A 14,007-nucleotide genomic window follows, 5' to 3' on the forward strand; every position below is an offset into this window, starting at 1 on the left:
GTAACAATAGAGAAATTGTATTTGATACTCTTGGAACTTGATGTTTTTCATCTAGGTTTCCATGAATGCCAAAGGGGGAGACTATGAGCATGAATATTGATGATATTCCTATGGGGGAGTATCCTAGCATTGGAGTGATTGATAACATGATTGTGTGTTGCATTCATGACTATGTTTTTCATTGATGTCAACATACTATGAAGATTGGCATAGTAGGAGACATGGATCAAGATTGTATAGATTGAGGATTAAAAATGAAGTTATGCACACTTAACCTAAGATTCTACACAATGTCTAGCTGGTATAGTTGTGAGTGCATGCACAAATTTGAAGACTGGTAGCAATTATTCAAGATTTACATAAGATAGTTTGCAAAAAAAGTTCCTATGAAGTGGTTTCTAGTAATTGTATTATCTCTCCTAGTAGGGGTATAATCTAGTTGAGCACAGTTAGACAAAGATGGAATACATCCTGATGATAATGTGAGTGAGTGCACAAAGTTTGAGGTCACAGATGTGAAAAGTTGTGAAGATTGTGACCTGACATTATTATGTAATTATGAAAAGATGTAATATATTATTTTATCTTAATGAGGTCCTATTGTAGGGTATGTGTAGGATCATGGTCAACCAAACTATGCTCTTAAGTGGCAATAAAAAAAAAAAATCAGGGTTATGTCAACTTAACGTGAAATTTTCTACTTGTTATTAACCTTATATCAAAAAGTTGACAGAAAAAAATCTCTAGCAAATTGAATGTAGTTTCTACACTACTAGGACTTGTCTCAAAAAAAAAAAATTGATTGGTCAAAAATTTTGAGTTTTGATGCAATATTAAAAAAATTTCAGAAAAAAAATAAGAAGTAGACATATGTCTGACCACCTTAATCAAAACCAAATAATAATATTTTTAAATAATATTCTAGATATAAGTAGAAGACTCATGCCTAGATGTGACACATATTTTTGGGTATTTTTATTCTAAATAAATAATAATTAATTAATTTTTGACTTTAGTATTTTTGGAATTAAAAACTCTTGTGTCTGACCACCTTAACTAATTCAAAAGTCTGCAAAATTCAATTTTTCATTTTTTTCCCTTATAGTAGAAGAAACACATAATGTGATGCATCTTTTGGATTTAAAAAAATGTTGTATCATTTGAAAGTTATAGTTGTTTTTCAAGTAGTGTTTTAGTCAGCACTTTATATGTAAATCTATTAAAAAATAAGTAATAATTACTTACTAAACTCATAATTTCAAAAACCTTAGATTTATGGAAAGATAAGAACATTCTTAAGAAACCCTTTTCATTTCATCAAATTTTGGTGAAAAAAAAGTTGTCAACTATATGTTTAGAGTAAAAATCACATAAAAATAGGCCAAAACCACATTTTGAGGATGTTTTTAAAGTCGACCATATAGGTTTGGTATCAAAAGATATAGTAGACCTTATAAAGAAATTAATTGTTTTCATTTAGTAGCAGGGTGGGTGGGAAAAAGGTTGGAAAAGATTTTGAAATGGTTTGAGATATTTTAGAACTACAAATTTTTTATATTGCCACTTTTTGGCACAACATGATCTTGCACATACCCTGTAATCATATTTGGGAAAGCCTCAAGGAAATTTCAATGAATTATTTTGAGGACTTTGTGTAAAGGAAATTTATTTTCCTTGTGATGAAAGATGTAATGTGTATTGTATTGGCTTTGTGAAGTGTATTGGAAAATGTGAATAAGAGATCAAGAGAATTATTTTAATGTGAGTTTGTGTATCTAATATTATATCTGAGAAGTGTTTTGGTGTGGAAGAGGCATGGAAAGAGGAAAAAGAAAGAGTTGAGTTTCTAAGATCAGTTAATACTTCTATTATTATGAAAGGAATAATATAGAGACCAGTTGGACAGTGAGTTTGATGATCTTGCCCCTAAATCTATTTTGATAGTGGGTCCATATGCCTTCTACAACTCGTAATAGGGTGGGAATCTCCTCACATGGATTCAAAGTCTCCTAATAGGGACTGATATGTATTGAATGTATTGATCTGATAACTAGTTCAGCCCCCCTCTTAGTAATCTTAGTAGAATTTTCTTTTCTAATAAGGTTGTCTCTATTTCTTCAGCTATCAAGGCTATGGCTAAGATAGATAGTCCACCTCCTATTTGAGCCTCATTTGTAACAAAAATATTATTGCCAAGATATATAAAAAAATCAATGGCTTGCACTCCAAGATAAAATCCTGACCCTCGATAACCTTAGTAAGAGAGGTACATTGTTCCTAACTTGTGCTTTCATTGTAAAACTTAGGCTGAGTTGGTTGATCACATCTTCATCAATTTATCTTATTCTTGGAATACTTGGATGGAAGTTTTGAAGCTTGGAACCTCTGTTGGATAATGCTACAAAACTTAGCTGATCTATGGAGGTTTTGGGTAGATTTTAAAAGAAGCATAGACAAAAATCTTTGGATGCTTGTATTCCCCCATATTTTATGGTCCCTCTAGAAGGAAAGGATCAATAGGGTGTTCATGGATGGAGAAAAACCTTTTAAATTCTAGAAAAATTGATCAATTCTTGAAAATTATAACTCTATGTATAAGGAGAAGGTAGCTAAGAGGAAATAATCAACAAAGGAAGAAATAGGAAGATATGACCAAACAAAAGAGGGACAAGGCAAGATGGTACTTTCCTCCACTTGTTTGGATCAATTTTAATTTTGATGGAGATTCTAAGGGCAATCTTGGCCCCTACATGTGGTGCAATAATAAGGGATGAAGATGGTAGTTTGATTAAAGCCATAGCTATTCCACTAGGAACCCAAACCAACCACATGGCTAAAGCATTGGGTCTGCTTAATGGGGTTAAGTTGGATAGAAATTTAAAACCTAAAGGAAAATAGACTAAAGGTGAAAAAAATCATATTCTTAACTATATATCTAAAGGTCTTTCCTCTTCATGGAATATAGAAAATACGATAAACGAAGTTAAAGCCCTTCTTAGTAATTTTGAGAAAGTTTATAAATCCCATTTAAAGAAAGAGGCAAACAAAGTTGTTGACTCACTTTCCAACATGGTGGTAACTAAGGGAACCTCCACTTTTTGGAACCATGAAGTTTTTTTTAATCATGAAAATAAGGCACTTATTATCAATGGCAAGGCATTTAGCAAAAATGGAAATATTTTATGTAATTGTGTACAAGATGAAATATTTTTGCGAAATGAAGTATAGCTATTTAGAATTAAGCTTAAGATGGAACAATGTTGTTATAATGAATACACATGCTTTGTGGGTCTTTTGTTGTATTCTCATCTTGTTGAAGCTCTGTTTATTTCTTTTCTACAAGTATCTCAAACTGTTTGTCATTGCAAATTGAGAGAATGAGTGGTAAAGTGAGGAAGAGAGAACCCAATAACTGTTAAAAAGTAGAGAAAATAAAAAGAGGTGTGTGATAAACTAGTTGAGGGAAGGCTTATGCTATTTATGGATCGTTTGAAACCCACAAAACATAGTGTGACAAAAGATTTCATTAATGGCTAGAACAATGGAGAGTTTAACCTTGGGGGAAGGAAAATGAAGCTTGATATTGTAGTGGTTGTCAAAATAACTAGGCTTAGTGCTCAAGGTAAGTGTTTCTTCTAAGACCTTAAGTATTTAGAATTAGTAGTTGGTAAATTTCCTAAGGAAACTGATGCTTAGCTAATCAAAAGAGGGGGGGAGGGGGGGGGGGGGTTATTTTTGTAACTTCTTCTATTAAGTTGATATGGCCTTGGGTGCTCACAGAGGTAATGGAGTATATAAATATAGATGGTAGGTATGACAGGGCTCATACCTACCACTTTGTCTTATTCAATCATTTCTATTATAAGAAAAATGTGTGTTTCCCTCTTTATTTTCTTTGTTCATTATTTCTAAGCATAAATTACCCAAGGTCTAATCCTAATGAACCCATTATGCACGAGGGATTGATAATATTGATTCACTACTATGTGAAAAATTTCATCCTAGATCGAATCCCAAAGAAAATAGGTGAAAAAAGTGTCAAACATTTGGAGTCAAGGGAGAAAAAAGGGAAGGGGAAAAATAATTATGGGGGATATTGGGATTGATATTTTAGTTATCAATAAAAAGAAGAAATCTAAGGTGAAAGTGACACTTTTATCAGATAATGAGGAGGGAAATGATAATGAAGGGGAGGAAGAAGAGAATGTAGACAAAGGGAAATTGGAGATGAAAATGGACATTTCTAAGGAGGAAGAAGAAAATTATGAATCAGTTGAAAGGTTATTTGGAGGTGGTTTTGAGACTTTATCTTCACTAGTTTTAGGGCATAACATTTTTCCCCCCTTGACTAAAAAAGGAAAATATTCTCAAATCAATTATGGTGAGATGAGTAGCCTGGTTTCCCCTATAAAAACAAAAAAAGAGTTTGATTCTCTAAAAAAAATTCAGAATGATGATGAACTAAGGGAATCCATAAGATTGGTCTGCTATGATGAATCTATCAACCAAGATGTGTTCATTTCCCTTACTGATGTTGAGGATAAGGGTTTCGAGTGCTCATCTAAGAAAAGAGGTAAAGACTTATGGGAGAAGAAGGAAACAAGGAAGTTGAGAATCCCTATGCTCTAGGTTATGGATGATGATGAGCTCAATGTGAAACTCACAGAAGATGGCATCAAAGACTTGGATTTAGACCCTCTTGATGGAGTCTTGGGGACCACTAAAGCTATTTCTTTGTATTCCGCAAGGTTGGAGAAATGTTCCTTCCACTCTAATAAAGTAGTGAACCTCAAATAAAAGGATTTAGAGGAGAAAATTGAAGAATTGGAGATCAAGAGTGGACAAAAGGAAAATAGAAAATAGGAGCAGGGTTCGATCTAGAGGCTTTAGAAGATTTGAAAAATAAAATTGTCCACATGGAGAAGAATACAAAAGAAGTGTTTGCTAAATGTCAAGTTTTATTCCACTCTTTGGTGGATTTCTTGAATAAGGTTCTAAATCTCATGGATAAGGGTAAGGAAACTAAGATTTAGAGGAAATAGAAAAGGACGATGAAGAGGTTGATCCTAAAAAATGGACACATTCCAACACAAAAAAGAAACAAAAGAAGGAGGTTTAGATTGACCAAATTGACATAAAGAAGGTCACAGAGAAGATTAAAGGGATCCAACAAGAGCTAAAATATAGGGTCAAAGATCTAGTCTAGCTAGCCTCTCTTTCTGTTGATCCTTTTCTATGTCTTTGTTTCTATAGCTAGGTAGTTAGCTAGTTTCTTGTTGTCTGGTTTTTAGTATTGGTTTTTCCTAGGTTAGGCTGGTTGTGGTTTTGAGTGTGTCTATTGGTCAAAACACTATTTTGTTAAAGGACTTAATGCTTTATTTTTTCTATAAAAAATTTGGAGTTTTGCATCCCCTATAAAAAACTTGTTTTAGCCTTAATAAAAAATAGATTAAAAAAACATCCCTCTTGTGTCAAAGCTACATGTGTGTGTGGAGTGAAATGAACACTATATCACATATTACACCTTAAAATACATATTATTCATATATCAATTAAATTTTTTCTATAAATAAATCCATTCATATGATTTAAGTGATTAATAAATAACTCATATCATAAACAAAAATTAACATGTTTGCATCTTTTCTACATTAGAAAATGTCTTGGACATCAAGTTATTAGTGAGGGTTCCCATCCTCTAGAGTGGAAGTATAAAATCTTCTCTAGAAATATTCAAAAAAATGGGATGTGGAACCATCCTCATTCACACCAATATCTACCTATAACAAATATTCTAGTAGCTAGCATGCATGATCAATGGGTTAGGTTGAGCCAAATTGTTCATATGATGATGAGACAGGTAGGGCATGTGATGACCCATCCTTTCCAATCTAATTAACTATGTGTCATTCTAAGAAATGACATCATTCAATGGTGTAGTCACCTAAAGAGTTTATAACTCCATAGAGTCATTTAGACCTACCAGGACTGTGATATGAATTGTGAGTTTAAGAGAAAAATGAATCATATTTTGGGGTTCTACAGCATCTTGAGCCCCAAGTCTATCATGCATTGAGCCTCTTCCTCTACCCTAGAATTATTGTATGTCATAGTAATTCAACTTCAAGCTGATGACAAACTCACAATATAACTTTCTTAGTAAATATAGAGGTACCTCATAAATGTTACAAGGTGGTTGGTCAAATACCATATATCACCTATCCAAAAATATATTTTTCATCCCAATGTGGTTACACCAATGTATAGAAAACCTCTTCAAATCATGAGTTAGGGTCTCATAGTTTTTATAGGTTTGTTGAAAGAGGACATATGCAATATTTATGTATGGATTTTCTTTTTACCCCATCATATGAACCTCACTATCATGAAATTCTTGAAATATATCCTTATATGTGTCTCATTTTGTAACTTGTCTAGATACATCCTTAGTAGTATGGTCATTGATTCTAGGGCTGTGGTGAAGGACCTCAACCTATTCACTATTTAATAGAAATTTTAGTTGTATTCTATATAAGAAATTTATAAGATTCTCTTGTGTGGCCTGTACAAGCTCTACTAGAGGAAGTGAATTGTTTTGGGGTGGTGGTTGTTGTTGATGAGCAATATCTTAAGGGTTTTCATGTTCTAAGAAAACATTTTGAGAGTTTTCTTATTCTTCAGATGCAACATTTTAAGGTTTTGGTTGTGGTGGTATACAAGGAAGAGATTTTATTTTTATTTATTTTTGTCACTGGGCATTATTTTGAAAATATGACATAAATATTACTAGGAAAAAACTTAAATAAATTGAAAAAACGCCTATGTAAATAAAAAAGGGTTAAAATAAAACAAATTCTTACATTTTCAATAATATGGCATTATCATAAATTAGTGTAAATCCTAAAATAATCCAAAACAAGGTAGAACATGATTGAGGTTATGTTGATTATAGCAATAAACAAATCAATATTCCCTATTTTTCTTGCTAGAAATGAGTTTGTCCCATGGGAAGATTAGACAAACAAATTTTCAAAAATCATGCAATTTTTGAAGAAAAAAAGTGTTCCTTTAGTTTTTCAAAACTTGATAGGGTTTTGAAGAACTTTAGGCTCAATTTTATCAACTTCTAACCCAATTGGGTTATTTCAAAAGTTAAATAATCTAGTCGGATTACAAAGAATTTTAGATTTTTTTGGGGGTGTGGCCATGTTTTTTGACTAGCAACTTCATGTATGCACCTAAATCTAGAAATGATATATCATTCATCTACTAATTATATCCACACACATTATCATCAACACATGGATCTCTTGTAAATAGGTTTTCAATCACTTCTCATATAAGCAATGCATAGGCCACACTAACAAGAAAAATCATCATCCTTCTTACACTACTTGATGTCATCAACCATCTTGGCTAAAAGAGATTTTGAATAGTTCATACCAAGTTATTCTCACTATGGTAAGGAATAAAAAGTGAACCACCAAGTGACCAATATAGAAAACCTCATGCATGTCAACACACAAGACCATCTCTAAGATTCTGGTTTCAATAGATATGAACAACATGTTACATGTTCTAGATGTTGGGACTGAAACATAAATGAAGACACTCCAAATAATATTGAACCCAAATACTTGATCCACCATATGTAGCACACAAAATAGAAGAACCACTAAAAAGGATAAGGATAAATATCTAAAGCACACCCTTCAATGAACACCTCCATCGATACACCAAGAATATCAATATCACATCAACCAGTCAAACCAAAATATGAATATGTATAGGATATGTTAACGTTGATGGAAACAACATGAATAGCATGAACAAGTTACATTTTAATAGCTTTGAGGCCATGTTGTCACAAAATTTTTCACCCTTGTCCAAATTTTTTACCTCAGGACAACCTTGTAAAACATGGAAACAACCTCCAAGTTGTGGGACTTGAATTGTGAGGTTGAGTCTCCAGAGAAGGCTGACTTCCTTTACTATCAAGGTGCACCTAAGTACACTTGGAGAGGAAAAGGGAGAACAAATGAATAGAATCAAACTACCTGATCTATTTTAAGGGGGTGATGCACCAAAATAGAGTGTTCAAACCAATCTCTACCCATAAATGCACATTTGGAATATTATGACATCAAAGATATACAAATTCAGACTTGCTTAGATCCAACAATCACATGCACATCAGAAAACCAAAGTGGATAATACAAGGAATAAGATAATTCACTTATATATTATTCATAGGTCAAAAAGAGATACAATCATACAATCATGTCATTAGGTTCAGAGGCAAAGGGAATTCATAGTGAGCTTGCAGAGCAACATCAAAGAAATAGAGAAGGGTCAACCATAAGTAAGAATTACGACTTTGTACTTTATAGTTCAAGCATAATTGAGATATTTCTTACAAAAGTTATTGTTGGAATACTTTAGAATAACTGAGAGGGGTGGGGTTGGGGAGGGGGGGGTGCGTGGGTGGTGGGAGGTGAATCAGTTATCCAAAGTCCAGATGTATAAACAAAACTTTTTACAACTTAGTGAACCATAAAACATTTATCTTCATGCAAGCATCCATAAGATTATAATGTCACTTAAAAACTTGTAGGTTACCATTAAATAAACTAGCAGAAATGTAAACATGTAGCATAATAGATTCATCAACACACTTGACACAATAATTTACATCGAAACCCAATTTGGGAAAAACCACCAGTAACATGCTACTCTTTTTCACTCTTTTGAAGTGATGCCTTGTGAAAGGCCAACCCTATTAAAGGTTACAATACACACTGTTAAATGTGACCCTGTTAAAGGATTTAAATCACCCTATTAGGATTGAGCCTTGTTAGAGGACTTTAGACCATTGACTTGGAATGTCACCCAGTTAAAAGATTTACAAATGACTATTAGATCAACCTTAATCTAAAGGATTTTACCCTAGACTGATACAATTATTAGAGAGTAATAGTATGGCTTGATCTAATAAAAACTTACAACTCCATTTGTAGATTATAGATCTCTAGTTTAGTCCTCCATTCTGCTTGGCCTTCACACATTTTAGCATGTTTACCCTTCAAGAATTCATACCTTTAAGCCTTCTTGCTTAACATGCCAATGCAAACTCTTCTCTTGGGTCACTTGATGAAGCAAAACCCTTAACTTCTTCTCTTCCTTAGGTTCCTAAACATGACAACATTTTCTTCTAAACAACCATTCCTATAAATATGAAATTATAATTTTTTTCCGTTCATTCTCCATCGTCCAATTTAGTGTTAGGACAGATTACGTAGGATACAATGAATCTACCCCATATTTCATATATCTTCTAGAAACTTCTCCTTGAATCCTCTTTGAATTCACCTAAAAATAATTTACCTTGAATTTTGTACCACTAGCTCATCAATCTTATCTTCCACCTAGTTCACACAATCTAAGAAGACAAACTTGTTGGCACAGATCCATCGAATTCATGATCTTTCAAATAATGCAGCCACTCAACATTATCTAGTTTTTGATGCTTGACACATTCTACATTGCTTGACATCCTTTGTGAAATTACTTGACACAAACTAAAGTCTACTGGTTCTTGGCATCAACTAAACTTTACTCAACATCCACTATTCTTCTCGGCATACACTAGAGTAGACTTTTACTTGACTCTAATGGATTTTCTTCTTGGCTTGCACTCACTTTGCTCAACACCTACTATCCACTCGATCAAGCTTGGTAGACAAACTTTTTTTAACTTGTTCTTCTAAACTTTTTTAGTGTAACCAACGTTTGTAACCTTAAGTAGATTATGAATACATCATGTTATCAATGTCTTAACTAATTCTTATACTCCTTTACATAACCATTACTCAACCTTTCCTCTAGGTGTTATTGTTACATATTTTGATTAAATTCTTTTCATCAATCAAATAAGTAGTTGTCTTACCAGCAAATAGCAGGTTTGACATCAGTGACAAAACAATGATTGAAGCATATTAGTCATACTTGTATCAATCTATTATGATGCAAGAGCATCTTGCATGAGAATTTTTATTTTATTTTTAAAATAATTAAAAAACAAAAAAAAACAAAAAAAATGGAGGAGAGAGAAAGTGACAAAAATTAGAGAAAATAAATAACTAAATAAAAAGGGAAAAGGAGAAAAAGGAAAAAAGGAGGAATTTCTATTTTTGAGGTGCATAGGTGGCATAATAGAAAAATAAAATAAAAAATGGTTGTCATTCCATTTATCGAGGTGTGTGGGTAGAATTCTAGAAAGTTATGAATTTTGTAGAAAGTTGTGGATATTGTAGAAGGTTATGGAAGGTGGAGAAGGTTGTGGATATTGTGTACTAGAAGGTTGTGGATAAGTCATAAATTGGGTGGTAAGTGCCTATTTAAACAAGGCATATGAGAATTTCTAATCAAGCTCAAGAAGGAAAAGCTCGAGAAAAAGGTGAAAGCTCGAGAAGGAGAAGCTCGAGAAGTAGAAACTTGAGAAGTGAAAGCTTGGGAAGGTGAAGGTTTCAAGGTGTGAAAGAGAAGCAGCAAGTAAAGAGTGAGTTTTCCCAAGTCTATGAAACAGAGCGCCGAATGTGAGGCAGTTTACACTTAGATCTTGGATAAAGTTGGAGAAGAGCTAGTGACTACAATTTAGAAACAAGGAGGTTTCTTGGTGGCTTATGAGCACAAGTTGAGATCTCGGTGGTTTCTATGAGAGTGTGGATCTAGACTAGCTTGGGTTTGGATTGGATCTTGAGAGATCTTGCAAAAATGTTATTGTAATTGCTAATAATTTTTAAGTTTAATAAAATTTCTTGGGAAGCATTTTATCTCTCTTTGTCTTCATATTGTTGCATTCTTAGTTATGAGTTGGTAGGGTGGTGTGGCCCTTCGTTAGTGATATCAGAGCAGTACTTCGTCAGTGGTATTACAATTGTACTCCATCAAGTGGTATCAGAGCAAGAGTTCTTGAGTGTACAAGAAGATCGTCGAATTGTGAGGCAATTTGTACTAGGACTTTGGTTGGGTGAAGTTTATCAGAATGGGGGTTCCTGAGTGTGTAAACAGATCATCAAAGCTAAGGCAGTTTGCACCAGGATCATGGGAGGACATGCAGATTGATCGATGGATGCGGAGATGGAAGACTAAACTTGTTGAGGCATGATTGAATAGAGAGCTTGTGGATTGCAGATTTGTTTTCCTCAACTTGTGATGTGGTTCTTGATTGTTTGTGTGAGGTGGCAGGTTGCGATCTGACTTGCAAACAATTTGAGGTTGTCACAAGGAGCATGGGAAAGATTTTTTATAGAGGGTTTACGAAGATCTTGGGAGATGGATCTAAGAGGATTAGACACTGAGATGATTGCAAAACTCCATGATATAGTGGAAAGGAATTTTTCTAAGATGTCTACTCAGCTTGAAGCTAGCTTGGCTAATCAAGTTAAGGATGTTCAAGAGAGAAGATGGCATTGCAAGGTTGAGGTGGAAGAAGTTGGTTTTGTTGATCAAATTGTGGAGTTTGATACAGAACTTGTAGAGCAGATGGAGGCTATTATTGAAGATATTCCTAACCTTGTTGATGTTGGGATGAAGACTAGCTTTCATGATTAGTTGGTTGAACTTGACATGAAGATTGGTGAGCAGTCAATCATGGATGATCTAGTTGCTGTTGGTGGTGACTTGTATGTTGCAAAGCATCTTGTTGTGAGCAATGAGATTGCTAGTGTTGATGGAGATCTACATGTTGCTACTAATGTGGAGTTTGTTATTGCTGGTATGGCTTCACTAGTTGTTGATGTGGATGAGGGTTTGTTGATGAAGTATTATGTTCAGTTTGTTCCTAGGAGTGAGCATGATAATTGGATGGTTGAGATTCTGGTGTTTGATAGAGTAATGCAGATGTGGAAGATTTGCATGGTGGTTGTCTTGTCCTTGTTGAGGTGGAAACCTTTGGTAAAGATGAAGATGGTTGTAGATCTTTCTTTTTGGCGTCAAAGTGTGGGACACACTTTTCTATCTACCGAGGGAGTCTAATGCCGAAGCATCTTGCATGGGAAAATTATTTTTATTTTTTTATTTTTTTAAAATGAAGGAGAGAGAAAGTGACAAAAATTAGAGAAAATAAATAAATCAATCAAAAGGGAAAAAGGAGAAAAAGGAAAAAAGGAGGAATTTCTATTTTTGAGGTGCATAGGTGGCATAAAAGAAAAATAGAATAAAAAATGGTTGTCATTCCATATATCGAGGTGTGTGGGTAGAATTCTAGAAAGTTATGAATATTGTAGAAAGTTGTGGATATTGTAGAAGGTTATGGAAGTTGTAGAAGGTTGTTTATATTGTGTAGGTGGAATTCTAGAAGGTTGTGGATAAGTCATGCATTGGGTGGTAAGTGCCTATTTAAGCAAGGCATATGAGCATTTCTAATCAAGCTCGAGAAGGAAAAGCTTGAGAAGAAAGTGAAAGCTCGAGAAGGAGAAGCTCAAGAAGGAGAAATTTGAGAAGTGGAAGCTTGGGAAGGTGAAGGTTTCAAGGTGTTAAAGAGAAGGAGGAAGTAGAGAGTGAGTTTTCTTGAGTCTGTGAATAGAGCGTAGAAAATGTGAGGCACTTTATAGTAGGATTGTGTTGGAGTTGTGAGTGTGTAGACAAAGCACTGAATGTGAGGCAATTTACACTTGGATCTTGGATAAAGTTGGAGAAGAGCTAGTGACTACGGTTTAGAAACAAGGAGGTTGCTTGGTGGCTTGTGAGCACAAGTTGAGATCTCGGAGGTTTCTACGAGAGTGTGGATTTGGACTAGCTTGGGTTTGGATTGGATCTTGAGAGATCTTGAAAAAATGTTATTGTGGTCCTTCATCAATGGTATCAGAGTGGTCCTTCATCAAGTGGTATCAGAGCAATACTTCATCAGTGTTATTAGAGTCATACTCCATCATATTCTCAATAGTCTACCTCTTTAATAATCTTCTTCAATCTAATTTCAACAATCTCCCTCTTTGGCATTGATGGAAAACCAAATTGATCAACCAAAATGACTAGGTTAAAATAGCAAGACCAAAAAAATACCAAAAATAATTCCTTGTATTGAAATCTCTCCTTCGATCAACAACTTCCATCTTCTAAATAGGTTACAAAACTCTTCCTTATAAAACTCCCTCTGAATTACTTCTTGTATCTCCCTCTTACTAGGTAGATGTTAGGTTTTCTCTTTCTTTGTTCTCCTAATCAGTAATTATCTCCCTCTTTCTTATATTTCCCTTGATCCATAATTATCTCCCTCTTTGACAACAATGTCAATGACTTGTCATCTTAACATGAAGATATAAGCCTCTTTAGTTTCTCCCTCTGTCACCTTGTGACTTATTTGTAGTTTCAGTTCTTTGATTACTTTAGGCAACTCCTAAAGTAAGATCCTTTGCATGAATGTGTAACATATGAAATTGACTTGTTTGATACTGAGAACTCCTTTTGTTACTTAGATAGCCTTTGATAGGAGTATCACCCCTAGTTTAGCTCTTAGATACTCATGAGCATCCTTAGGTAATGCTTTTGTAAAGATATTAGCAATTTTCTCTTTTGTGTTAACATATTCTTTCTTCACTTCTTTCTCTTGAACTAATTTTCTCAAGCAATGATACTTGATTGCAATGTGCTTAGTCTTTGTGTGCATCACATGATTCTTTGATATATTGATAACACTTGTATTATCACAATAAAGTGTCACTAGTTCTATGATCTCTTCCTTCATACCTTTGAGTAAATATTTGATCTATACAATGTTTGTACAATTTATTGTAGTAAAAACATATTTAGCTTCAATAGTAGATTGTGAGGTGTAGTTTTGTGTCTTGCCAGTCCATGTAACCAACCTCTTGCCTAAGAAAAATGCTTCTCCACTAGTGCTCTTTCTATCATCAATGTTTCTAGCCCAATCAACATCAATATAGGCTCTTAATTCAAATTTCTCATTTTTCTTATAGTACAGACCAAACTCCTCTATTCATTTCA

The sequence above is a fragment of the Cupressus sempervirens genome, chromosome 1 (genome assembly GCF_028749045.1).
Source record: "Cupressus sempervirens isolate cs-2001-9-10 chromosome 1, ASM2874904v1, whole genome shotgun sequence".
In the NCBI taxonomy this organism is placed as follows: Eukaryota; Viridiplantae; Streptophyta; class Pinopsida; order Cupressales; family Cupressaceae; genus Cupressus; species Cupressus sempervirens.